Genomic DNA, 24,514 nt, shown 5'->3' with positions numbered 1-24,514 from the left:
ATAAATATTTCACAGTGATATACTGGCCCAATGTGCACTGTCGAGTTGATACACTCGTGGAGACCTGCATGGTCTTCTCCAGATCTCTGTATCCTTGTCACTGACCGCACGGGTGTCAAAGAAGAGATTCAAAACAAAATGGTTGAATTATCTGCCAGTGGAGAGAGCCCGGTTCCTGGGGACGTGACAAACAGCAGCAGGGAGACTGAATGAGAAGCAGCTGTTCGAGAAACTCTTTGCCGCTAGCAATTAATCTTCCTCGTTGTCCTGAAGCCGGCAAAAGGTTTGAATTCCCGATCTGCGGGAATGAGAATCTTTTCACTGTCTCGCATCAATAAATATCTCTGAGAACATCGGAGTCAAGTCACAGTGCTGTCAAATGAAGGGGAAATTGAAATAGCCCCACACGCTGCTCATGGGCACATTTCACTTTCTCCAACTCACCGGCTCAACCACTTGGGCTCCTGGGAGTGGAAAGGAAACAATCACCAAAACCCAGTCTTAGTTTTGTGAATCTTCAGAAAATAAGCAAACTTTCAGCCCTTCGGATTTTCTATCCTGGGCTGACAGGGATGGGTTTTGTCACTCTTTTGTAGGACATTGCAAGTGGAAGCTTTGTAGAAACGCACCACAATGCAATCTGATTCATCCGGATCTGGATGTTTTCGGTGTTTGAATGCGTGTGTTGTGCTCCAGAACTTTGGTGTTCACAGTTTATAATACTAATCTTCCGAGTCCCCTGTATCACTTGTCGAAAATGTTTAATTTGCGTCTTATAATCCTTTCACTGTCTGCTAATGAGTGTTTTACCTAAGTTATCTTGACCTTGCATACCTCAAGCCTCAAGCTAATTTCACGAGAAACCTTCTCCAGTTCAAAAGCCAACTGTCAATAATGGCTGTTTCTTGTCACGTATCCAATTTCAGATCGATATTGTTAATGTCCCTTTTATTCCTTCAGATCCAGGTTTCGCTCACAGGGCATGAACAGAACTGTCACCAAATACATTTACCAATCTTCCTTCATCCTTTCGATTGTATTAGCATCATGAACACTTCTCATCAAAATAACTCGAGAGACTTTCATCACCATTTTCTGTGAACAGTTCTATATTAGCTTTGCTGAATGAACCCCAAATTTCTTGAAGTGGCTCCTTATTTTCGGCCCTGATTATTCATCTCTCTACGCACGGAAATGGATCCTTCCCATCCGCTCTGTCCCTCATCAATGTGTGTAGTTCAATTCGATCTCCCATCAGCCTCCTCTGTCCTGATCAAATCCAGGGGAACAGGATACGTTGGGGCGATGGCGCGGACAGGACAAGTCCAGTACTCACCTTTCCTGTTAGAGCAATTCCATTAGAAATTTTAGATCATAACTTAGGACGTGTAGTTGTGGCCGAATACTTAAGGTGCTGGCGTAGAGATCCTTTGGGGCTCCCCCGCCCAGGGTGGAAACCTGCTGGCTATGCTTTCTTCGCTGGCGATTTTAAATGACTTCCTGTTGGTTGCATTATCGCTCAAACTTCACAAAACCCGTCTCAATAAAGTCGCGTTTTCTCATGTCTGGGAATTTATTACCATGCAGGAAACTCGAGTTCTCAACAAACAACGTACCAGACTCAAAACGTCAGCTCTGTTTACCTTTCCACAGATGATGCACGACCTGTTGGCTTTCTGCAGTATTCTCTGTGTTTATTAGGCACAAGCGCTGCTTTTCATTCAAGAACTTCAATTCCTGTCCTCTGGTAACTGACTCTGGTCAGTGGCAATTGGTTCTTCTGGTCATTAATCTGCCCATTCCCACCGCTTCTTCTCCCATCATTACCAACAGCCCCAGGAAATCTCCAGTTAACCTTCTTTCCTCCAAAGCGAACATTCCCAACCTTGGGAATGTCTCCCCACAATGGAAATTTCTCATCCCTGGAAAAGAAGCACAGCGTACACTTGGGAAGAGATTTTGGCAATATATTGTCAGTTAGGAAATGGAAAAATGTTCATGAAGCAAAACAGAAATCCCAGTCTCCAGCTTTGTGAACCTTTAGAAACTCTTTGGGAAGTGGATTTAGATGAGAATGAAAGATGAACCGTCCGACTGAGCAGAGACAGTCCAGACACCGTCCCCTTGTTGAAGAGGCCGGGAGATTGACTCTGATGTTCTCGGGACATGAACTGATCTGAGACATTGAAAGAATTGTCGTTCGTGCACATCAGGAATTCAAACCCCTTCTCGCCTCCGAGCCCATAAGAGAACTCGGGAACAGGCAAAACACTGAAAGGCTCGAAGGGCGACGGTCCCGGAGGAAGAAAGCTAATTCCTCGTGACATGGATATGTCTGCAGAGGGTGGGATCAGACTGTCCCCGGTGTCTCCACAATGAATGTCCTAGGCATTATTAAGGAAAAGTAAAAGTGATAGACGACAATTGTAATTCTAGGCGGGGTGGCTGAATTATGTATTTACTAACAGTCACCCCTAAATCATGGTGCAGCGAAACAGCTTGCAGCGCCTGTCTCTGTGGCGCAATTGGTCAGCACGTTCGTCTGTTAACGGAAGAGTTGGTGGTTCGAACCCACCCAGGGACGCTTAGTGCGCTGTTCTTCCTTGACTTTGAATCTGCGTGCTTTTAAATGGGGTCAGGAAAATGTTCCCCAAACGAAAACCTTTCCACAAAGGGGTTTCTGAATTTAATTAATGCCTGACGTAAGGGACTGCGAATGCGGAGAACCCGAGACAAAAAAGAGAAACTCGGCAGGTTTGACAGCACCTGTCGGAGAAAACGGAATTCTTAAATGCTGTGTCTGATTCTCTTTCCATAGATGTTGCCTGACCTTCTCCGTTCCTCCTGCAATTTTCCATATTTGTTTTTAACTAAAAGTTCATTTCGTATTTAGGAATGAAACACCTAGACTCGCCGTGTGCAGATATTTAACCCTTTCGAATCACCGTGAAGCGAATGGATTCAAAAAAACTCTGCGATGATTCACTCTTTCTCAGCTCCGCAGGCAGACAGACCTGGGAAGTGAAGCTGTCAGTGTGGTTCTGTATTCGTGGGCTGAGTGGTTAATGCGATGGACTTGAAACCCATTGCGGTTTCCCCACGCAGGTGTGACCCCTGACGACTACAAAATGAGAAATGTCATCGAAAAGAAAGGGAGCTTGCTCCCCGGCTTCTTCTTTAAGATTCACGTCAGTGGAGTGGGAAAACTATTTCACTCACATTGGGACTATGAGCCAAGGATTTTCACACAGCCGAATACAACATTGTCTGAGTATATCTCTGGACATATTTGTAAAAGTCAGTGATTCTGCATCTCACTCTAACCGTATTGCGCTCCCATCTCTGTGTTAATGTCTGTTTTTCTGTGTTGATGTGACTATCTCTGCAAGCAATAGGACACAGATTACATCGGAGAGAAGTGTGAGTGTATCTGTCTGTGTATGAATGACAAATTCTGTCTGCAGTGGCACACATTGTCCCGGACGTGTGTGTCGGAAAGTTTCTTTATATCTGTCTGTGAATCTGATTTTGTGCCTGTGCGTGTTGGTGTATGCCCAGTTCTGCCTGCAATGGGACAAACTTTGATTCAGCACGTTTATAATGCATTCTTTCAAAGTCAGAGTTTCTCTCTCTCTCTGAGAAGTACAGTAACACAATGCCGCCTTCTGCTGGCCTACCCATGTGACATCACAAGCGCCACATTTCCCTGTTCCACTGCATCTGTTTCCTGGTCCTCTGCGGCGTTGGAGGGGGTTGGAGCTCCATCAGAATTTTATTGAGAACAGCAGGAACAGCATACAGCTGCCTGAGTCAGGTGTGAACTCAGAAGGTGGGATAACTGAATGAATCCTTTCCAGAAAAGCAGCAGGTAACAGCTTCTTACCTGTGTGTTTTCGTTGGGGTTTCAGAAGGTTTTTTTTTGAATGGACAAACCGTTTCCCACACACAGAGAGGGGAATGGCCTCTCCCCAGTGTGAACGTACTCATGTATCAGCATTTCATGTTTGTGTTTAAAGCTTTTCTCTCAATGTGAGCATTTGAAAGGTCTCTCAGTGTTCATCAGCAGAGAATGCCTTGTTACAGTCAAAGCAGGGGAATGGCCTCTCCCCAGTGTGATCTCACTGGTGAGTCAGCAGGTAGAATGTGTCACTGAATCTTTCCCACACTTAAGGCAGATGAATGGCCTCTCCCTACTGAGTGCATTCTTGTTTCTCAAGGACGGGTGACTGATTGAATCCCTTCCCACAAACAGTAAATGAATGACTTATCTCCAGCGTGACTGCATCAATGAATTTTCAGCATGTAGAGACATTTGTATCCCTCCCACAGTTTGCACATTTCCATGGTTTCTGTGGTGTAGATCATGTCTCTCCATATTGGATGATCAGCTGACTCCTCACCCAGACACAGGACAGGTTTGGTAGACTTATAGAATCCCTACAGTCCACAAGTCCACACCAACCCTCTGGGATAAAGACATCCAAACCTATTCTCCAACCCCATTACTGAACATTTACCCTTGACTAATGCACCTAACCTACACATCCCTGAACACTGTGGGCAATTTTATATGGCCAATTGACCTAACCTGCCCATCTTTGAATTGGGAGAGGAAACCGGAGTACCCAGATGGAGCTGACGCAGAACCCGGGAGAATGTGCAAACTCCACAGAGACAGTCGCCTGAGGCTGGGATTGAGCCACGGTGGTGATACAATCTCTCCCTGCTGTGAATGGTGGGATGCTATTCAATCTGTGGAAATGGTGCAAGACTTGTCCATTTGTCACTGGGTACACTGATGTTTGCAAACTTTTACCACAGATAAACATTGACAATCCAATGGTTTTCAAATCCTGATTAATTGACTCACTTTAAGATCCTGATAAGGTATTTGCTTGGAATTCTCGCTGATAAATGTGCCCCTGTGATTCTCTGTAAAACAAACTTAAATCAGGAAAAATTAGAGATTGAGAAATCGTACTGTTTAAGATACTAAAAGGAGTTAAGAATCATAAAAACCTTATAGTGTGGAAGCAGGCCGTTTGAATCCACACCCGTCCTCTGAAGAGCATCCCACATAGATCCGTCCCATATCCCTGCATTCCCCACGTTTTACCTATCCAGCCTGCACATCCCTGCACATTATGGGCAATTTAGCATGGCCAACCCACCTAATCCAGATATCATTGAATTTTGGGAGGAAACAGGAGCACCGAGAGGAAACTACACAGATATATGAAGAAATTACTTACTCCACGCAATCACCCGAATCTGGTATCAAACCCAGGTCCCCAGAGCTGGGAGGCAGCAGTGCTAACCATTGGGTCACCATGGAGTTCTTTGAATCCAGCAATTTGTGTGAAAGTCACTCAAATACTGACCGTGAAACATTACTGGATTGTTGTGAAAAACTCAACTAGCTGAGAAATGTCCTTCAGGGGAAGGGCGTGTTCTGGCCCTCCACAAGACTCAGCCCTCAATGAGAGTAAAGATAGTGAGAATAATGGGATACTTACAGACAGTTTCCTCCATCTCCATCACAGGAATAACTGACAGATCCTCACTTCAAGAAGATCAAGACCAGAGTGGATGAAGAATCATCACCTATAAACTCCGCTACCAGACACACACTGTCCTCCTGGAGATACACGGTTTTGTTTCTTTAGAGAGAGGGAGAGAAGAGAGAGAGAATTGCCGCTTACTGACCTACAAGAACCAGCCGCTCCGAACCTCTCCTTCTCAGTGCAGGAGAGAAAAACGTTCCTCCTGGTTTGAGATTGCTGTGGGGAAATTCTTCAACTCTAACCCCGTGTAAAAGAATTTCCCAGAGTTCAGTACTAACTCGAATACAAACACTTCGCAGCAGGTTGTTCCTAAATCCATCCAATCCCTCCCTCCAGCTCTGTCTCTCACTTTTCAACTCCACCAGCTCAGACACCCGCACTGCGCATGCTCCATAAACAACTTGGCGCTGCCTTTTGTTCACTCTGATTGGCCTGGAGTCCCGCAAATTCCAGAATGTCGTCCTGAGCTGCCCCACTTTCTATTGGGCAGGAAATGCGGTCAGTCACACAAGAGCTAAAGCATAAAAGAGATATGTGTTCATCTCTGAGTCGGCTTGTGTTTATTGTCCATCCCTCGTTGTCTGGAGGGCGGTGAGGAGTCAACCACAATGGAGTCACATGTAAGTCTAACCGGAGAAAGGTGAGCCCAATGGTATCTTACAATAACTGACAGTCCAGATTTTTAATAACGTAACGGAACACCTCTATTTGGCCTGGTGAGATTTGAACACCTCCCACAGAACATTAACCAGGGTGAGCTAGGACTAGACCAGTTACATTGAGACAAAACCACTGTCTCCTGAGTCAAGAATTTCCAGCTTTGGTCAACAAGAGGACACAATGTTTCAGGGAAATCTATTCAGAATTTCCAACATGAACTGACAGGAATAACTGCTGTAAAACTCCCTCACAGGATTTTAGGGAGAAGATTTACATATGAAAAGAAGAATCATAACCCATAAGTCCGTGTGTGAGTAAGAATAATATTTATTGTTACGTCATGGAGATCAAACCCTGTTAATTAAACTAACCGCCCAGAAAAGCTCATCTTGCCTCTTAATCTGTTAAAATGTGAGTGACAGAATTCCTAAATTGCACTATTTAAAGAAAATATTTTTCTAACTAATAGTGAACACTAAACAAAACTTATTCACAAATCCAACACCCCTTTCTTAAACTACTTACTATCTGACCCCAACTCGACACAACTTAATATGCTATTCTAATAACGTATTTATTAATCGTTACTTTAACTTAATCTCAAGTCCACACAGTCTCCTCTTCATTGATGTTTTCACTTTTCTAACTGCTGGTCTTCCTGGGTGCTCTTCTTTTTACTGTGTGTTTCACGTGAAAAGGTACCTTTGATGGAGAGTGTTTTCGATTTCTCTGAGAGCAAAGTATTAGATCGGCAGTTGCTTCCCACTAACTTTCAAAATGCCGGGTTTATATCCCCCATAGGACACATTAAATTCTTATTTGATTGATTTCCAGGGATCAAAACCATAGAATTCGAATCTCATTGTCTTCTGGTATCCTGGGCATAGATTAAATTAATTAAATTTGAATTGTTGTCAAAACATCAAACAGAACACAGGTATCCATTTAACAACCAATTGCTACATTTGAAACAGCCCGACCTTTTGCTAGTAGCTGTGGCTGTACTTTAACTTGAGAAAAACACTCTCTATCGAAAACTGACAATACATGCTCTGGACTTCGTAACATTGCATTGATCATTTGCCCTGGATTAACACGAAGACTCCAACACCATGATGAAACCATGTAAACGTGGTGACTATGGGAAGAGATTGTAGTTCCCCTGTCTAGCTGGAAATTGATTGATAGAGTCACACTGGAAATAAGCTTTTGCCTGCTCTACATATGGAAAGAGATTCACAGTGTATTCCAGCTTCCAGAAAAATGTGCTTATCACACTGAGGAGATACCGTTTAGCTGAACCTCCTGTGGAAAGTATTTCACACAGTCAGTCAACCTCACTGTGCACCAACGAGTTCACACTGGGGACAAGCTGTTTTTGTGCCCTGTATATGGGAAGGAATTTGCACGGACATCAAACTTGTTGCGACATCAGTGAGTTCACACTGGAGATATATTATTTACTTGCTCAGAGTTTGCAAAGGGATTCGGATAGTCCCACAACCCGCTGATACATCAACACATTCATTCTGGTGAGAGTGTGTGAAAGAATTCACTTCTGCCGACACATCAATGAGTTCACTCTAGGGAGAGATCATTCACTTGCTCCGAGTGTAATACAAACTGCATTCAGTTTTCTCAGCTCTTCAGTGCAGTTACAACATTGGTATCTACCCAACAATCTGGAAATTTACCAGATTGCCTGTGCACAAGTAGCAGTACACATCCAACTCAGGATTAATCGTCCTATCAGTATACTCCCGATTATCGATAATGCTATGTAACATATCGAATAACATCCTCTCAGCTGTGAGCTGCTGAGTGACCAGCTTGGGGACCACCAGGCTCACTCAGGTACTGACCACATTCTAGCCTTGGTTAAAACATGGACAAAAAAGCTTAATCCTTGAGGTGAGATGAGATTGGCAGCCCTTTACCTCAAGGCTACATTCGACCCAGTGTGGCATCAAGGTGCTTTGATGAGATTCCAGGATGCAATTTACTACTGCGTACGTTATTCTCTATATAAATCACAACGATCCTCTTGATTAGGTTCCAGTCTGTAATTCATTCCCGAGTATGTTATTCTATATACAAACTATCCCGAACCCCTCAATTACATTATAGCCTGTATTACACACTCAGTTTTCTGTTATACTGGATGTAATCATCCTGATTCCCTCGATCAAATTTCCGTCTGGAGCTCACTTCTGATTGTGTTATTCTGTCAGTTAACAAACCCTATCTCTTGATTAGATTCCAGTCTATAAAACCCTTCCTTGAATTTGGCTACCTTTCAGAAAATTTCCGTGTTTATTAATTTTGAACTTTTTTTCAGCGACCAATCTATAATCACTCTGTCTGATGTAAAATCACGGTCTTCCATGGCATATAATTTACCCAACATGGCATGCGATTGTTATCGCACCCCATTCTTAATGCAGGAGTCCCACGAGCACGCGCAATGCGTGCTTACAGGCACATGGGCTGGAGTTGGGAACATGCGCACTGATGGTCCGTAAGCCTGAAGGGAGAATGATGCCAATTTCGGTCCAACACTGACAGTGATGGTTTCGAGAAACTCCTCTCACAGATTAGATTAGATTACCTACAGTGTGGAAACAGGCTATAAGGCCCAACACCAACCCTCCAAAGAGAACCCACACAGACCCATTCCCCTACATTTACCTCTGCCTAATCCACCTAACGCTATGGACAATTTAGCATGGCCAATTCACCTAACCTGCACAGTTTTGGAATGTGAGAGGAAACCCACGCAGACACGGGGAGAATGTGCAAACTCCACACAGACAGTTACCTGAGGCGGGAACCACCGCCCGAGCCACCGCGCAGCCTTAACGGGCGGGGGGCATTTCCAGGCTTTTCCTCGAGTAATGTTTGAATGTTTGACTGGAGTTATGTGGTGAGTCTTTCTGACCTCTGTGTCATTCACGTGATAATTTTGGTGGTTTGTAGTTTGCTGCGACTGTTAAGCTGCACTCCTCAATCTTACTCATACATGGGACCTGAACGTCTTTCGCATCTATTTGCTATAACTAATTGTGCTGTTCTGAGATCCAGACTTCAGACCCCTGGAGTTGGATTCTAGAGTGTGGTGCTGGAAAAGCTCAGCAGGTCAGGCAGCATCCGAGGAGCAGGACAATCGATGTTTCGGGCAAAAGCCCTTCATCAGGAAACCCTGGGGTTCGATGTCAGTTTGAATGAGAATGTTGGGCATTTACTGAGCTCCCTGAGTTCAGAGGTTTAGAGCCGGAGAAGATGATAGAGATAGCGAGGGACAAGACTATGGGCAAAGACTGACATTTTATAATGGATCTGCTGCATCACCAGGAACCTGTGTGCATCAGCAGGCATAGCAATCATAGATTAAACGAACTTAGTGTGAGGAAGGAGAGAAGCAGCCGTGACCTGGAACGAAAGGAGGTCACTGGACCTGAAATGTTGACTGTACTGTCTGCCCATTGATGCTACCAGACCTACTGAGGTTCTCCAGCAATTTTTGTTTTTGTTTCTGTTTCAGATTTCCAGCATCCACAGTTATTTGTTTCTTATTCAGCAGTTTGGATGATCTCAGATTTATGGAGAGTAGAATGTTTCAGGCCTTCAGGTGTGTGACAGAAGAATCAAAATCAAGAGGTGACAAAGGCATAGTGTAATTTTCAGAAGCAGATAAAATGAGGTGGGGCAGGGTCAGAAATTATTCCTGAGATTTGAAGAGGTGGTCCCAATGAAAGTGTGGGCATGCAGCTGGTAACTCATCTGAGAGGTAAAGCATTTACCAAGCTTTCAAGCGGCTACTTCAGCCTCACACATTTGGCATGAGGATAGATGGAAGTGGTGCTGGAGAGTGCTGTTTGCAGCGTGATTTGGACACAATGGATTTGAACTTCTCATTATTTAATTGTGCAAGAGTTTCAAGTATCTAGAATTGGGTGTTGGGCAGGTGAAGGCAGTGCGAACCTCAGAGAGAAACTTGAGGACAATGATTTTCACATTTTCACTTTACTTGTTTTATTTCCAGCCAAGTTGACTCTCTCTGTCTGATAGTTGACAGGCTGGGAGATTATGGGTTGGGCCTTGATCGACTGAATTTTTTTTAGATTAGATTAGATTACTTACAGTGTGGAAACAGGCCCTTCCGCCCAACAAGTCCACACCGATCCGCCGCAGCGCAACCCACCCATTCCCCTACATTTCTCCCTTTACTTAACACTACGGGCAATTTAACATGGCCAGTTCACCTGGCCTGCACATCTTTGTGACTGTGGGAGGAAACCGGAGGAAACCCACGCAGGCACGGGGAGAATGTGCAAACTCCGCACAGTCAGTCGCCTGAGTTGGGAATTGAACACGGGTCTCTGGCGCTGTGAGGCAGCAGTGCTAACCACTGTGCCACCATACCACCCACCGTGTTCGGAAAGGTGTAAAAGGCCGGGGCGGGGTGATGGTGGGGGCTGGGGATGCGGTTGGGCGGGTGGGATAGTGGGCGGGGGCTGTCAAAGCTTCAATAGAAATCTAGCAGAACTGAGAACAGACAACACCTAGCTCTGTGGGAACGGGAGACCAACAGATAAATCAGGACCTGGAATCCAAACTGACATCAGACTACCATGTTATCAGTGCTTTGATTTGCATTGCCAACCCTCTACCTTTACCAAAGGTTTGATTTGATTTGAATGTCCCGTACCCTCAATATTCAGGATCTAATCCTTGTCATCCTAAAACCACGTCTCTGTACTGACCCTCTGTACACACTTATTTTCTTCAGTCAATTCGTTCACTTTTCTTACAGTGCAGCAAATATTCAGACACAGTCTTTAGTTTCAATTTTTGTGATCTTTTCAATCCAGCTTTGATTGGTAGTACATTTATTCCCCTTGTCCCTTTGTTCTCCGACATTCACTTTTCACATTACTTCATTGCTCACCTGCCTTGATTTGGAATTGCCCTTAATGTCCAGGGATGTGCAGGTTAGATAGGTTAGCCATGGGAAATGCAGAGTTATCGGTTCATAGTAATAGAAGCAGGAGTCGGCTATTTGGCGTGTCGAGCCTGCTCCACCATTCATTCAGATGAAGGCTATTATATCCATCAACTCAGCTACTCCTACCTGCATTATTCCATCCACCCTTAATTCCCCTCCATGCAATATCCTATCCAACTGTGTCTTGAATATAATTAATGACGCTGCCTCATCTGCTCCCTTGGGCAGAGAATTCCACAGTGTCACACGAATTACAGCATGGAAAGAGACCCTTCAGTCCAACTCATCCATGTTGACAAGTTATCCTAAACAGTCTAGTCCCATTTGCTAGCACTTGGCCCATATCCCGCTATACCCTTCCTATTCATGTACCCGTCCAGATGCCTTTTAAGTGTCGTAATTATACTAGCCTCCACGACTTCCTCAAGCAGCTAATTCCATGCCAGCAACATGCTCTGCATGAAAGAGTTGTCCATTGACTTCAGTGATTCGAAAGGGTAAAATATCTACACACGGCGAGTCTACGTGTTTCATCGCAAAAGATGAAATGAACTTTCAGTTAAAAAACAAATCTCGAAATTTCAGGAGGAACGGAGAAGATCAGGCAACATCTATGGAAAGAGAATCAGACACAGCATTTCAGAATTCCGTTTTCTCTGACAGGTGCTGTCAAACCTGCCGAGCTTCTCTTTTTTGGCTCGGGTTCTCAGCATCCGCAGTCCCTTACGTTAGGAAATAATACAACTCAGAAGCCCCTTTGCAGAGAAGGTTTCCGATTGGATATCATTTCCCTGACCCCATTAAAGGGCACACAGCCGCGAAGCCAAGGAAGAGCAGCGAACTAAGCGTCCCTGGGTGGGTTCGAGCCACAAACCTTTTGGTTAACAGCCGAACGCGCTGACCAATTGCGCCACAGAGACAGGCGATGTCAACGGCTGCGCCATCGCTTAGGGGAGGCTATTAGTGAATTCATAATTCAGCCTGCCCCGCCTAGAATTGCAATTGTCGTCTATCACTTTTACTTTTCCTTAATAATGCCTGGGACATTCATTGTGGAGACACCGGGGAGAGTCTGATCCCACCCTCTGCAGAAAGAGAGGGGGGAGAAACAGAACAGACATGAACTGTTGATCTCCATTGTTACTCATAACGTAAAATCCTTGTAGTGCGATCACTTCCCTTAAGCATGAAAAGAGGATCCTAGTGACCTCGCAGTTTGTGGCGCAACTGTACCACGTCTGATTCCAGATCAGTAGGTTGCGTGCTCAAATCGCGTCCGGCTCACTAAAAATCTGCTTCTTACATTTCAAATCAAATAAGGATTACGTTCACTCCCGATATCTGTTGAGCCAAATCTTCGTTGCGGAAACTTGCGATCACACGGGAAGCTTTGCTGTCAGTTTGATTTGTGAACGCTGTGTCAGGGAAGTGGTGTGCCCAGTGTTTGGGTAAATGCTCAGCTCTCCCCAGTGTGAGAATGAAAACACAAGCTGTACATCACGGGATTTAAACACCCAGCTGCTTTGTTCAGTTGGTGACAGCGCGGTGTGAATAACATTGCACCGATATTTTTACAACATAATCTAGAGATTACCAGTTGTGTGTTTCAATCTATCAGGAGGTCCCAGCTCATCCTGTCATAGCAGAGTGACAGCGAGTTCAGATAGAAATGTTTACCACCAACAACAAATTCTTTCCTCTCACTGGACACTGTTAAAATTATCTTTATTCAACAGAAGGAGCGGAAACTACAGTCTGACGGCCCCTCTCCACATTAACGGTGAGCCTGAATTGTATAAACGGTGTCAGTAAAATCCAGTGGCCGACACTGATTTGGTTCAATCGTTTTTTTTGCCAAGCGTAATTCACCGAGAGGATGCTGCTGTGTGAGACAGCGTGGGGAATTACTGCAGGGCCTCCTGCGCATGGGACACACCGCAACTGATGAGTTTCACCTTCACCAGTTTATATCTATCTCGGAGAAGAGAGGTTTGAAGATTCGGATCATAAGAGGCCGACAGAGAACAGGAGAAGAGCACTCAGACCTTCACAAGCTTGTCACCACAGCTGGGTCATCGTGGGACGTGTATCAGTATGGGACAGTAATCTGTATCTACTGACTGGAAGCACAGCAAATTGGAGTGCTGGTGGGACTATCACACAGGAGAAAACGGCTTCGACAGATCAACTGGAGTGGCTCCCAATGCGCAACTCCGCTCACCTCAACTGAACAACTGTAAACAAATTACTCAGTGATTCAAATGAATACTCGGTTTTGAATCTGCATTGTGGCCTGTACCTTCGAGAATGATGTCAAAACACCTTCATTGCTGTGATGGAGTATCCTGTTGGGCAGAATATACCCGTTGTCAAATTTCCTACGTTCTGTTGGTCCCACTCCGGTTTCACTCAGAATCACAAAATGTGTGACAGCGCAGACTGAGGCCTGCAGCCCACCTTAGCTCTGCTGGTTCAACACAATATGTAAATAAGTGTCTTACTCTGTCGCCTTCTCCCTGTAAATCTGCACATTGTTACATTGAGTATGCCCACCGAATTCCCTTTTGTGTCCACTGAATCTGCCTCTTTGTCACTGTCTAGACAGGGATTTACTGACCCCACTCCCTGTGCGAAAACGGCCTTCCTAATGTCACTTTTACTTATTTTCCTGATGACTTTCAATCTGTGCCAAATCGTTCTCGAACCTTTCAGGCCTGGGGGCATTTTCACTGCATTATTTCCTCTGTCTAAAACCCTCATGATGTGGAAAACCTCAATCAGGCCAGCTTTCAGCCCTCTGTTCTCCAAAGAGAGCTGCCCCAAACTTTCCAATCTCCCTTCATTGCTGACATTCCTCAGGACGGCACCATTCACGTTAACCTGTTCAGTGCTGTCTGCAATCACTTCACTTCCCCGCTTCCTGAAGTATCACCCTCAGAATTGAGCGTAATACAGGTGGAGGATTCATTCAGACTCGAATTGCGCGGGCGAAAAATCTGCAATACTTGTTTTCACTTTGAACATGTGTTTCCCTTCGTAGGGTTCACTGCAATGGCAGCTTTTGCGCCGTCCCTAATTCAGGCAGTCCGATCTTATTTAAGAAGCGGCTTTTTGAGAAAATTGATCGGGCATTTTTGCTCTGGTCAATTTAAGAAATGATGGTTCGCCTGGGATTGGAAACCGGGAACCCTCACACGTCTGCATTCGCGAGAAGACCCAAAACTAGAATCATATGCCAGACTAACGAGCCACCAGCCATGGGTGCAGCCACCTCCTGAAGCAGCTGAGACTTGCTCAGTACGAAATACATTGTACATTGCTCCCACAATTGCAAGCAGGGAAGAGTTTCAAGAACATCTGCTTCTCAATCTGTCTCCCTGCTCCCAGGACGCTGCTGTTTGTCCCGTCTCCAGGCACCGGGCTCTCTCCACTGGTGGATAATTGAACCATTTTATTTCTCCTTGCAAGCTGTCCTGGTGGAAGAAGGAGCCCACACGCTCTTCTGCTCTCTCTCACTAGTTGTTGAGGCAGGATAAGTCAGTTACAGAAATGCGTAGGAAATGGGCAACTTTGAGCTTGTTCCAAAGCTCCTGTTAACGGAGAGACTGAAAGATGCTGTGTTGTCGGGACCGAGAGAAATGGAGACCCTTCCCTCAGGTAAATTGGTATGAGTGCATTTTTGTGCAGCCTGCTTGGTGTTCAGAATTTGTCTTGACACAGCAATCCTGCAGAGAGTCTTTTATTACACGGGCGTCGGTTTCTTTACCGCAGGAAATGGACAAAAACAGCAAGTCATGTGTTTCAACTTCACCGGTTCATTGCCATCTGAGAGAAGAGGTTTAACACTTGAGATCAGAACACACCGACAGAAAACTGGACAACACGACTCAGAGCTCCACAAGCGTGCCAGAACAACGGTGTAAATTTGACTTGTGTATCGATGTGACACATTGAGCTCAGATACACGAAGTTTTGGGAAGCAGATGACAAGGTAAAGGAGAGAGCGGAGCGCCGTTATAGGGGAAAGCTGCTGAAGACGACATTGAGTAAAGAAGTGAAAATGGTTTCCCTTCTGGGTTGTGATCCTAACATGCACCCGCTGTGCCATTCTCCTGCACTGCACGGCAGCTTTCCCGAGTACTCAGTGAAAAGTATTCAGCTTTTCAGTTGGCGTGTGTCTTGCACGTTCGAGAATGAAATCAAAAGATCTTCACTGCTGTAGTGTCATGTGCTGTTGTGCAGACATATCGCCGATGTGCAAATATAAACTCAGGGGGTAATGTACACTGGAGACTCTGGAGACAAAGAAGAAACCATGATCTCATTCGACGTGACGGCACTGTTCACTTCAATTGACAAAACCCTAGCCAAAGAAACAATAGCCAACCTACTGGACATACATAACAGAACACAGGAGGCTGAACCTATCAACAAGGACGGCATACTTAAACTACTGGACCTGTGCCTCACTACACACTTTACATTCAACAATCAGATATACGAACAAATCAACGGAACACCCATGGGATCACCAATCTCGGGACTCATAGCAGAAGCAGTTATGCAAAGGTTAGAACAAACCGCCCTACCACAAATCCAAACGAACTCTGGATCAGATATGTAGATGACACCTTTGTAATCATCAAAAAACACAGAAATAGAAAAAACACACCGAATCATCAACGCCACACTCACAGGAATCCGATTCACGAGAGAAGAGGAAAAGGATAGCCAACTCCCATTCCTAGACGTGGTAGTAGAGAGAACACCTAACGTAGAATTCACCACAAGGGTACACAGGAAACCAACACACACAGACCAAGTCCTAAACTATGAAAGTAACCACCCCAACACACACAAACAAAGCTGCATCAGGACACTATTCAAAAGAGCCACAACACACTGCAGTACACCAGAACTGCGAAAAGAGGAAGAGGAACGCCTATACAAGGTATTCGCCAAAAACGGATACCCACGCAACTTTATCACCAGATGCCTAAGAGATAGACCACGGAACGAGGACATGCTACAACCAAAAGGACTAGCCACACTACCATATGTCAGGAGCGTCTCAGAACTGACAGCCAGACTACTGCGACCCTTAGGACTCATAACGGCACACAAACCAACAGCCACGCTCAGACAACAACTTAGTAGAACAAAGGACCCAGCATGAGCCAAACTAACATAGTTTACAAAATACCATGCAAGGACTGCACAAAACACTATATAGGACAAACAGGAAGACAACTAACAATCCGCATCCATGAACATCAGCTAGCCACAAAACGACACGACCAGCTATCCCTAGTAGCCATACACTCAGACAACAAGCAACATGAATTTGACTGGGAAAGCACTACTATCATAGGGCAAGCCAGACAGAGAACAGCCAGAGAATTCCTAGAAGCATGGCATTCATCCACAAACTCCATCAACAGACACATCGACCTGGACCCCATATACAAACCACTACAACGGACAGCTGAAACTGACACCCGGAAGCGGCAAGAACAAACCACTATAAATACCGTAAGAAACATCAAAGAAGCGCTTCGCAGGAGGCTCCAGAGCACTGATGATGTCTCCTAGCCAGGGGACGAAACGTTTGCAACAAAAACTTCCAGCTCGGCCAACAGAACCACAACTCTGAGCCAGTTGAAACTTGCTCAGCGTGAAATACATTGCTCCAAGAATTGCAAGCATCAAAGAGTTTCCAGAACATCTGCTTGTCATTCTGTCCCCGGGGCGCTGATGTTTGTCTCATCCCCAGGAATTGGACTCTCTGAACTGGCAGATAATTAAACCATTTTGTTTCTACTCGCAAGCTGTTCTGGGGTGAGGGAAGACTCCATTCGCTCTTCTGCTGTCTCTCTCAATCACTTGAGGTGAGAGAAATCACTTACACTAATGAGTGGGAAGTGAGTAACTTTGAATATGAATTTCCTCCAAAGGTCTATTATCGGAGAGATAGAAAGATGCTGTGCTGGCGAGACAGAGAGAAATGGACACCAAGCACTCTTCCCTCAAGTAAATTCACATTGTTGTACAGCTTGCTTGGTGTTCAGAAATCGTCTTCACGCAGCAATCTTACGGAAAGTCTATTGCAAAGTGGGCATCGCTTTCTTTGCTGCGACTGCGCAGCAGTTAACATCTGAGTCCCAAGTGTCGCAGATGAAGAGAATCCGAGTGAAACCTTCACTCACTGAGAGTCATCCCCATGGCCCTGAGCTGAGGGACTGCAGGCAGTCCAACACGGAAGGGACGGTTAAAAATGAACCAGTTTTGCTCCCTCAGCCTCTCTGTCCCAGAGACAGGCAGTGGGACGGCATAAACACGTAGCACCATTCTCGCGTAGACACAAGCCGTTCAGCCCATCGGCGACTCTCTGCCACTTGCCTCTCTCTGAGGTGATTCACAATCAGTGATATCTGTCCTCATAGTAAGGGATTGTGTTTGAGTGGTGATACGGTTTCTGACATACTTATCGTCTTGTCATTCACGTCCGACCCGGCGTGGCGATTAATGCAGGAAATGGATGGAAGTACAAGGCATGCGTTTCAACTTTATTAGTTCATTGGCATTGAGAAGAAGTGGTTTTGCGAATCAGTTCATAGGAAACCGACGAAGAACAGGAGAAGACCACTCAGACCTCCAAAAGCATGTTACTTGAATCGTGTGAGTTCCCCGAGAGTATCGGTATGATACAGGGTATTCAGACACTCAGGCAGTAGGTGCAAAGGCAAGATATAGAATATAGCACAGCCCCAGTTCAAAAGGAAGCCGCTCAAGGAGACATTGCACTACAGCGGAGGATGACTTCAATCCATCGACCTCGGGGCTATGAGCCCAGCACACAACCACTAAGCCACTCTGCTCCTACATGCCGAGAGTTTTCCACAGGGCCCTTCGAGACTGATGTCAAACATCTCCACTGCTGTCCTATCATATGCTGTTGCACAGACGGATGGAAGCTGTGTAAATATAAACTTTTTCCTAACTTCCCACATTCTGTCGGTCGAACTGTGATTCCATTCTGAATCACAGCATGTGTCACAGCACAGACGGAGGCCATGCGGCCCACCTTCGCTCTGCTGGTTCGACACAGTAAGTAAACGTGGGTCTCTATTCGTATCATTCTCTTTCCTTCTCCATGTAATTCTGCACAGTGTTACTTTAAACATGACCACCGAATTCCCGTTTGCGTCTATTCAATCTGTCTCTTTGTCAGTGTCAGTTAGGGATTTACTGAACGCAACCACTCCCTGTACGAAAGCGTTCTTCCCAATGTCACTTTTAGTTCTTTTCCTCATGACTTTAAAACTCTGTCGAATTGTTGCCGATCCTTTCAGGCGTGGGAGCATTTTGACTACATCACTTTCTCTGTCTAAACTTTGCATGACTTGGAAAGCTTCAACCAGGCAGATTTCAAACTTCTCTTCTCCGAGGAGAGCTGTCCCAAATTTCCAATCTTGCTTCAGTGCTGACATTCCTTAAACACGGCACCACTGACGTCAACGCAATATTCCATCATTTCACTTCCTTGCTTTCTGCCCAATTTGTACTCCAAGCGGGAAAAACAATGACTGCAGATGTTGGAAACCAGATTCTGGATTAGTGGTCCTGGAAAAGCACAGCAGTTCAGGCAGCATCCGAGGAGCAGGAAAATCGACGTTTCGGGCAAAAGCCCACACTTTAGCGAAGGTACTTTTTGAGAAAGTTAACCGGGCACTCTTGCACAAGTCAGGAAACGCGGGCTCGTTCAGGATTTCGCGCAAGTCTACGTAGTAGAAGACCCAAAGCGAGAATCATACCCCGAGACCAACGAGCCACACCGAGAGCACACAAGCACCCCCGCTCCACCTCTTTAACCAGCTGAGTCTTGCTCAGTGTGAAATACATTTGACATTGCTCTGAGAATTGCAAGCGGCAAAGAGTTTCCCGAACAGCTGCTTCTCATTCTGTCTCCCTACTGCTGTTTGTCCCGGACCCAGAAACCGGGCTCCCTCCACTGGCAGAAAGTTTAACCGTTTTGTTTCGCAACTTTTCTCTGACACCGGAGTGAACCTTGATAAGCATTGCCTTCCTCAACATAGGGTCCGGAGAACAACAGAAGACCACTCAGACCTCCACCAGTGTGTCATCTCAATTGTGCACATTGGGCCAGTGTATCAATGTGAAATATTTATGTCAAAGTTTTTTGGGAAAGAAAAGAAAAGGCGAGGTGCTGAACAGTGCGCCGTTATACGGAAAAGCTGCTAAAGATGACATTGAGTGAATAGGAGAGATGGTTTCCCTTCTGGGTGATGCTCCCATCATGGACCCGCAGACATATCGCCGTCCTGCAAGTATAAACTCTGTCTAAGTTGCGCCATTCTGTTTTTTTCGAACTGTGATTTCGCGCAAAAGTACAAAATGTCAACACTCACAATGTTCAAACTTTACAAAGTTCTCAGAGATATATTTAGCGAACACCTGGAAGAAATTCTCCCAAAAGTACCTGGGGAATTTCGGTTTGAGGGCTGTTGAACTTTAAGTAGAATGAAGGGACACAAGAAAAATTAAATTTAAACTGTAAAACACACGTAACCGCGTCTACAAACAGACACTGCCAAGCAGCCCCGACCTGCTCCGTCGAGAGAGTGAAGACTGTTCACTCGTTTGTAGCTGCAGAAGCAATCATCCCCACACATGCAAACAAATCTGCATCAGGATGTTCATTTCAACGAGCTACATCACACTGCAACACCCAGGTACGGTGAAGATCAATAAACTACTGTAAAGCGCATTTCAAAGGAATGAACAGCCCGTAGGCCAGCTGAAAACTGCTTCCCCGACCGGGAATCGAACCCGGGCCGCGGCGGTGAGAGCGCCAAATCCTAGCCACTAGACCACCAGGGAGAGACAGAATCCCCCGTCTCTCTCTGCTGAAAATGGCCTCGCTGCCGGGAATCGAACCCGGGCTGCGGCAGTAAGAAGACTTTCACCGGTACATCCATCAATGTAATTTTTTGTATCCCTTGCTCCCGATGCGATCTCTATAACATTGGAGAGACTTAGAGTCAAGTCACATCTCCGGGACGCTCCTGCGCGCCTTCATTGGAAAAAAGCGCGGAGCGGACCCGGAAGCTGGTGTAGTGCAAGCTAACCTGGGTAGGTTTTTCTTCCTATAAATGCGCGCAGGAGAGTCCCGCAGATGTGACTTGACTCTCCAGTCTCCCCAATGTTATAGAGATCGCATCGGGAGCCATGGACACAAAAACTTACATTGATGGATAAAAAAAATTAAATTTAAACTGTAAACACACGTAACTGCGTCTACAAACAGACACTGCCAAGCAGCCCCGACCTGCTCCGTCGAGAGAGTGAGGACTGTTCACTCGTTTTACTGGATTTTACTGACACAGTTTATAAAATTCAGGCTCACCGTTATTGTGGAGAGGGGCCGTCAGACTGTAGTTGCCGCTCCTTCTGTTGAATAAAGATAATTTTAAAGTCTGGTTGAAGATTTGTAGCTCGGGTGTCCGTTGTTGTGGTTCTGTTCGCCGAGCTGGAAGTTTTTGCTGCAAACGTTTCGTTCCCTGGCTAGGGAACATCATCAGTGCTGTTGGAGCCTCGTGTGAAGCGCTGCTTTGATGTTTCTTCCGGTATTTATATTGGTTTGTTCTTGCCGCTTCCGGGTGTCAGTTTCAGCTGTAGTAGTTTGTATGTGGGGTCCAGGTCGATGTGTCTGTTGATGAATGTTCTTGCCGCTTCCGGGTGTCAGTTTCAGCTGTAGTGGTTTGTATATGGGGTCCAGGTCTATGTGTCTGTTGATGGAGTTTGTGGATGAATGCCATGCCTCTAGGAATTCCTGGCTGTTCTCTGTCTGGCTTGTCCTATGATGGTCGTGTTTTCCCAGTCAAATTCATGTTCCTGGTTGTCTGAGTGTATGGCTACTAGGGATAGCTGGTCGTGTCGTTTTGTGGCTAGCTGATGTTCATGGATGCGGATTGTTAGCTGTCTTCCTGTTTGTCCTATATAGTGTTTTGTGCAGTCCTTGCATGGTATTTTGTAAACTACGTTAGTTTGGCTCGTGCTGGCTATTGGGTCCTTTATTCTAGTGAGTTGTTGTCTGAGTGTGGAAGTTGGCTTGTGTGCTGTTATGAGTCCTAAGGGTCGCAGTAGTCTGGCTGTCAGTTCTGAGACGCTCCTGACATATGGTAGTGTGGCTAGTCCTTTTGGTTGTGGCATGTCCTCGTTCCGTGGTCTATCTCTTAGGCATCTGGTGATGAAGTTGCGTGGGTATCCGTTTTTGGCGAATACCTTGTTAGGTGTTCCTCTTCCTCTTTTCGCAGTTCTGGTGTACTGTGGATGCTGTATATCAGAACAAAAAAACAGGAGTTGCATGTGACCCTTCCACAGAACTGATGGTGATTGGGAAAATGTCGGTTTATATGCAGGAGATATTGTGGGAGGAGGCGGAGATCAGGACAGAGCCCAAAGCGAAGGAAGAACTGATGGACAGAAAAAGACGTTGATAACGATCTGCGTGGGAGGGTGAACAACTGTTAATGGAGACTGTTCGTGGCTAAGTATAGGTAGTATGTAATGACAGACTATGTGATAACAAGGCTTGGTGTGTGTGTTAGGGACGAGGATACTATGGAATTCAGGCCCTAGAATTATTGAATTCGATATTGGACCGGAGGGATGTATGGTCCCCAAGTGGAATATTCGGTGCTCTTCGTTCTGCTGGTGCTGAGCTTCGCTGGGACAATACAGCAAACTGAGACAGAGATGTTAGTCAGGGAACAGGGTGGGGTGTGGAATTGGCAGGCAACTGGAAGTCAGGGTCTTTTTTGCAGGCAGAACGTAGATGTTCTGTGCAGCAGTCACCTAGTTTATGCTTCATTTTCCCCAATGTAGATAAGCCCATATTGTGAGCAGCAAATACAGTAGACTGGGTTGTGGGTAGTGCAGGTAAAATGCCGCTTCACCTGGAAGGTAAGTTTGGCCCCTTAGATAGCGAGGAGGGAATAGGTAAATGGGCTGTGTCACACATGCGGCAGTTGCAGGCGAAAGTGCAACTCAACCTGCAAGTTTACATTGAGAAAATCCTGGACTTGAACTCCCAAGTGTCTTTGCACTTCGGATTTCTTCATTTTCTCCCCATAAATTCCTCTGTTCCAACAGTGACTATCTGGTGTCAGGGCAGCACCAGTGATTTCCTGACATATGGATTGTATTTGGGGATACCAAGGAATGTCAGGAACTGCGAGTATCTCAGGAGCAATCGTTATTCCTGAGGGAGGCAGAGAGGAATGTGGTGTGGTCCTGTAAGCTCCAGAACTTTGATAACTTCATGAGTCAGCAATAACTCTTTCTGGACAAGAAACGAAAGGGCCAATGAGAAACTGCGCCATGGAAGTTAACAAATAACATACATTAACTCGCTGTCACTCTGTTATGACAGGAGGAGCTGGGACCTCCTGATAGATTGAAACACACAACTGGTAATCTCCAGATTATGTTGTAAAAGCATCGGTATGACATTATTCACATCGCACTGTCACCAATTGAACGAAGAGGCTGTGTGTTTAAACCCGTGATGAACAGCTTGTGTTTTCATTCTCACCCTGGGGGGAGCTGAGCATTTACCCAAACACTGGGTGGCCTCTATTCATGTTTAAGGGAAGTGATCGCACTACAATGATTTTATGTTATGAGTAACAACTGAGATCAACAGTTCATGTCTCTTCTGTCTCTCGCCCCTCTCTTTCTGTCTCTCGAAACAATTTCCAACTCTCTCTCAATAAAAATCTGAAAGAATTGCGGATGCTGTATATCAGAAACAAAAAAACAGGAGTTGCATGTGACCCTTCCACAGAACTGATGGTGACTGGGAAAATGTCGGTTTATATGCAGGAGATATTGTGGGAGGAATCAAGGACAATGAAAATGAAATGTCAAGGCTACATGAGAAAACAAACCAGTGAAGTTGCTGAATGACTTTCTGCTGTCCTATTCAATAAAAAAAGATGATACGAAATACAGAATATAACTTCAGGGCTATATTAGAATGTGAAAAATAATAGCCACAAAGCTTTTACGAAAGTGAATAATATATATATACACCATATGAAGCAACATATGTCTACATTTTATATCAACGTGCCAATCCTTAGATTCTGCTCCATGAGTAATTACCCTTTTAATTCTGAACATGAGGAAAGAAGCAATCTTTTTCCATAATGCAAATTGTATTTAAATAAACGTGTCAAACTGAGGGGGAAAAAATAATATACCGTTAAGACGAACAGAGAGCATCTGACACCTTTGCAGAGTCTGCTCCCTCCCTGGATTCACTTCAGTTGCAAAAAGTGAATAGTGTTCCTCCCTCTCTCCCTCCCTCCCAGGATGAGGAATGGAAAGGGCGAAGATATTGCTTTGCTCCCACGATTTCTCCATGATGTGGGAATCCTTGTCTCTCTCCAACTTTGACAATCGGTTGAAAGACCACTCATGTACAGAACGTGTTGCATGTATTGCTGCTGCAAATGGGGTGTTGCTATTTCAAGCTGTGTCCCGCTTAAAGTTCTTCCCACACTCAGTTCATTGGAACACTCTCACTCAGGTATGCATACCTTAGTCTCACTGATGTTTGAAACCTTGTGAAGTAGACGGGACAAGAGAGAAATTTTTAAAAATTCTACTAGATTCAAAGGTCGATGATATTCCCGTGCCAATGAATTGTTTGTCTATCAGACCTTGTTTTGAGATTTCTGGCTGTAAATCCTCTCTTTCCCGTATCAGGTAAAAGGAGATTATAGAAGACATTGCTGTTACACAGTATAGAAATTCAAAACAGACAATTCTGGTTTCTGTGGAACATTCTTTCTTTTCTCCTTCCCTAAAAAATCTGAATCTTAATGCTGCAGTCTCCCTCCATTCTTACTCTGCTGTAGCTATTATCACCCTCATTCCCGTTCTCCTAAAAATGCAGAAAAATGTTGACTGACAGATCTATGCTCGCCTCTCCTGCCCTGGACAAGCTGGAAGAGACTGGGACGGAGTGGGCCATTCAGCTCATGGGGTTGCTCTGCAATTCCACAAGATCATGTCTGTGCTGCTGTAGCCTTAACTCCATTTCCTGCCTGCTGTCTTTACCTTTCATATCCCTGTCACTCAAAGTTATGTTCAATTCAGCCTTGAAGACATTCCATGGGCCATCTCCATTATTCTCTGTGGGGAAGCAATCACACATTAACAAGAGAATAAATCCATCATTTCTGCCTGTTATTGG

At 45.2% G+C, this 24,514-nt stretch overlaps 2 non-coding genes across 2 annotated transcripts; both read right to left on the bottom strand.

The window, feature by feature from the left end:
* Positions 1-12,075: 12,075 nt before the first annotated feature.
* trnan-guu (transfer RNA asparagine (anticodon GUU)) lies at positions 12,076-12,149 on the bottom strand. The gene has a single exon. It is a non-coding gene; the product is annotated as a tRNA-Asn (tRNA).
* A 7,909-nt stretch (positions 12,150-20,058) lies between these two features.
* trnae-cuc (transfer RNA glutamic acid (anticodon CUC)) lies at positions 20,059-20,130 on the bottom strand. The gene has a single exon. It is a non-coding gene; the product is annotated as a tRNA-Glu (tRNA).
* Between the last annotated feature and the right edge of the window lie 4,384 nt (positions 20,131-24,514).

The sequence above is a fragment of the Hemiscyllium ocellatum genome, assembly GCF_020745735.1.
Source record: "Hemiscyllium ocellatum isolate sHemOce1 chromosome 27 unlocalized genomic scaffold, sHemOce1.pat.X.cur. SUPER_27_unloc_30, whole genome shotgun sequence".
Taxonomy (NCBI): Eukaryota; Metazoa; Chordata; class Chondrichthyes; order Orectolobiformes; family Hemiscylliidae; genus Hemiscyllium; species Hemiscyllium ocellatum.
The sequence above is the reverse complement of the archived record's forward strand: the minus strand, read 5'-3'. Positions and strand labels throughout refer to the sequence as shown.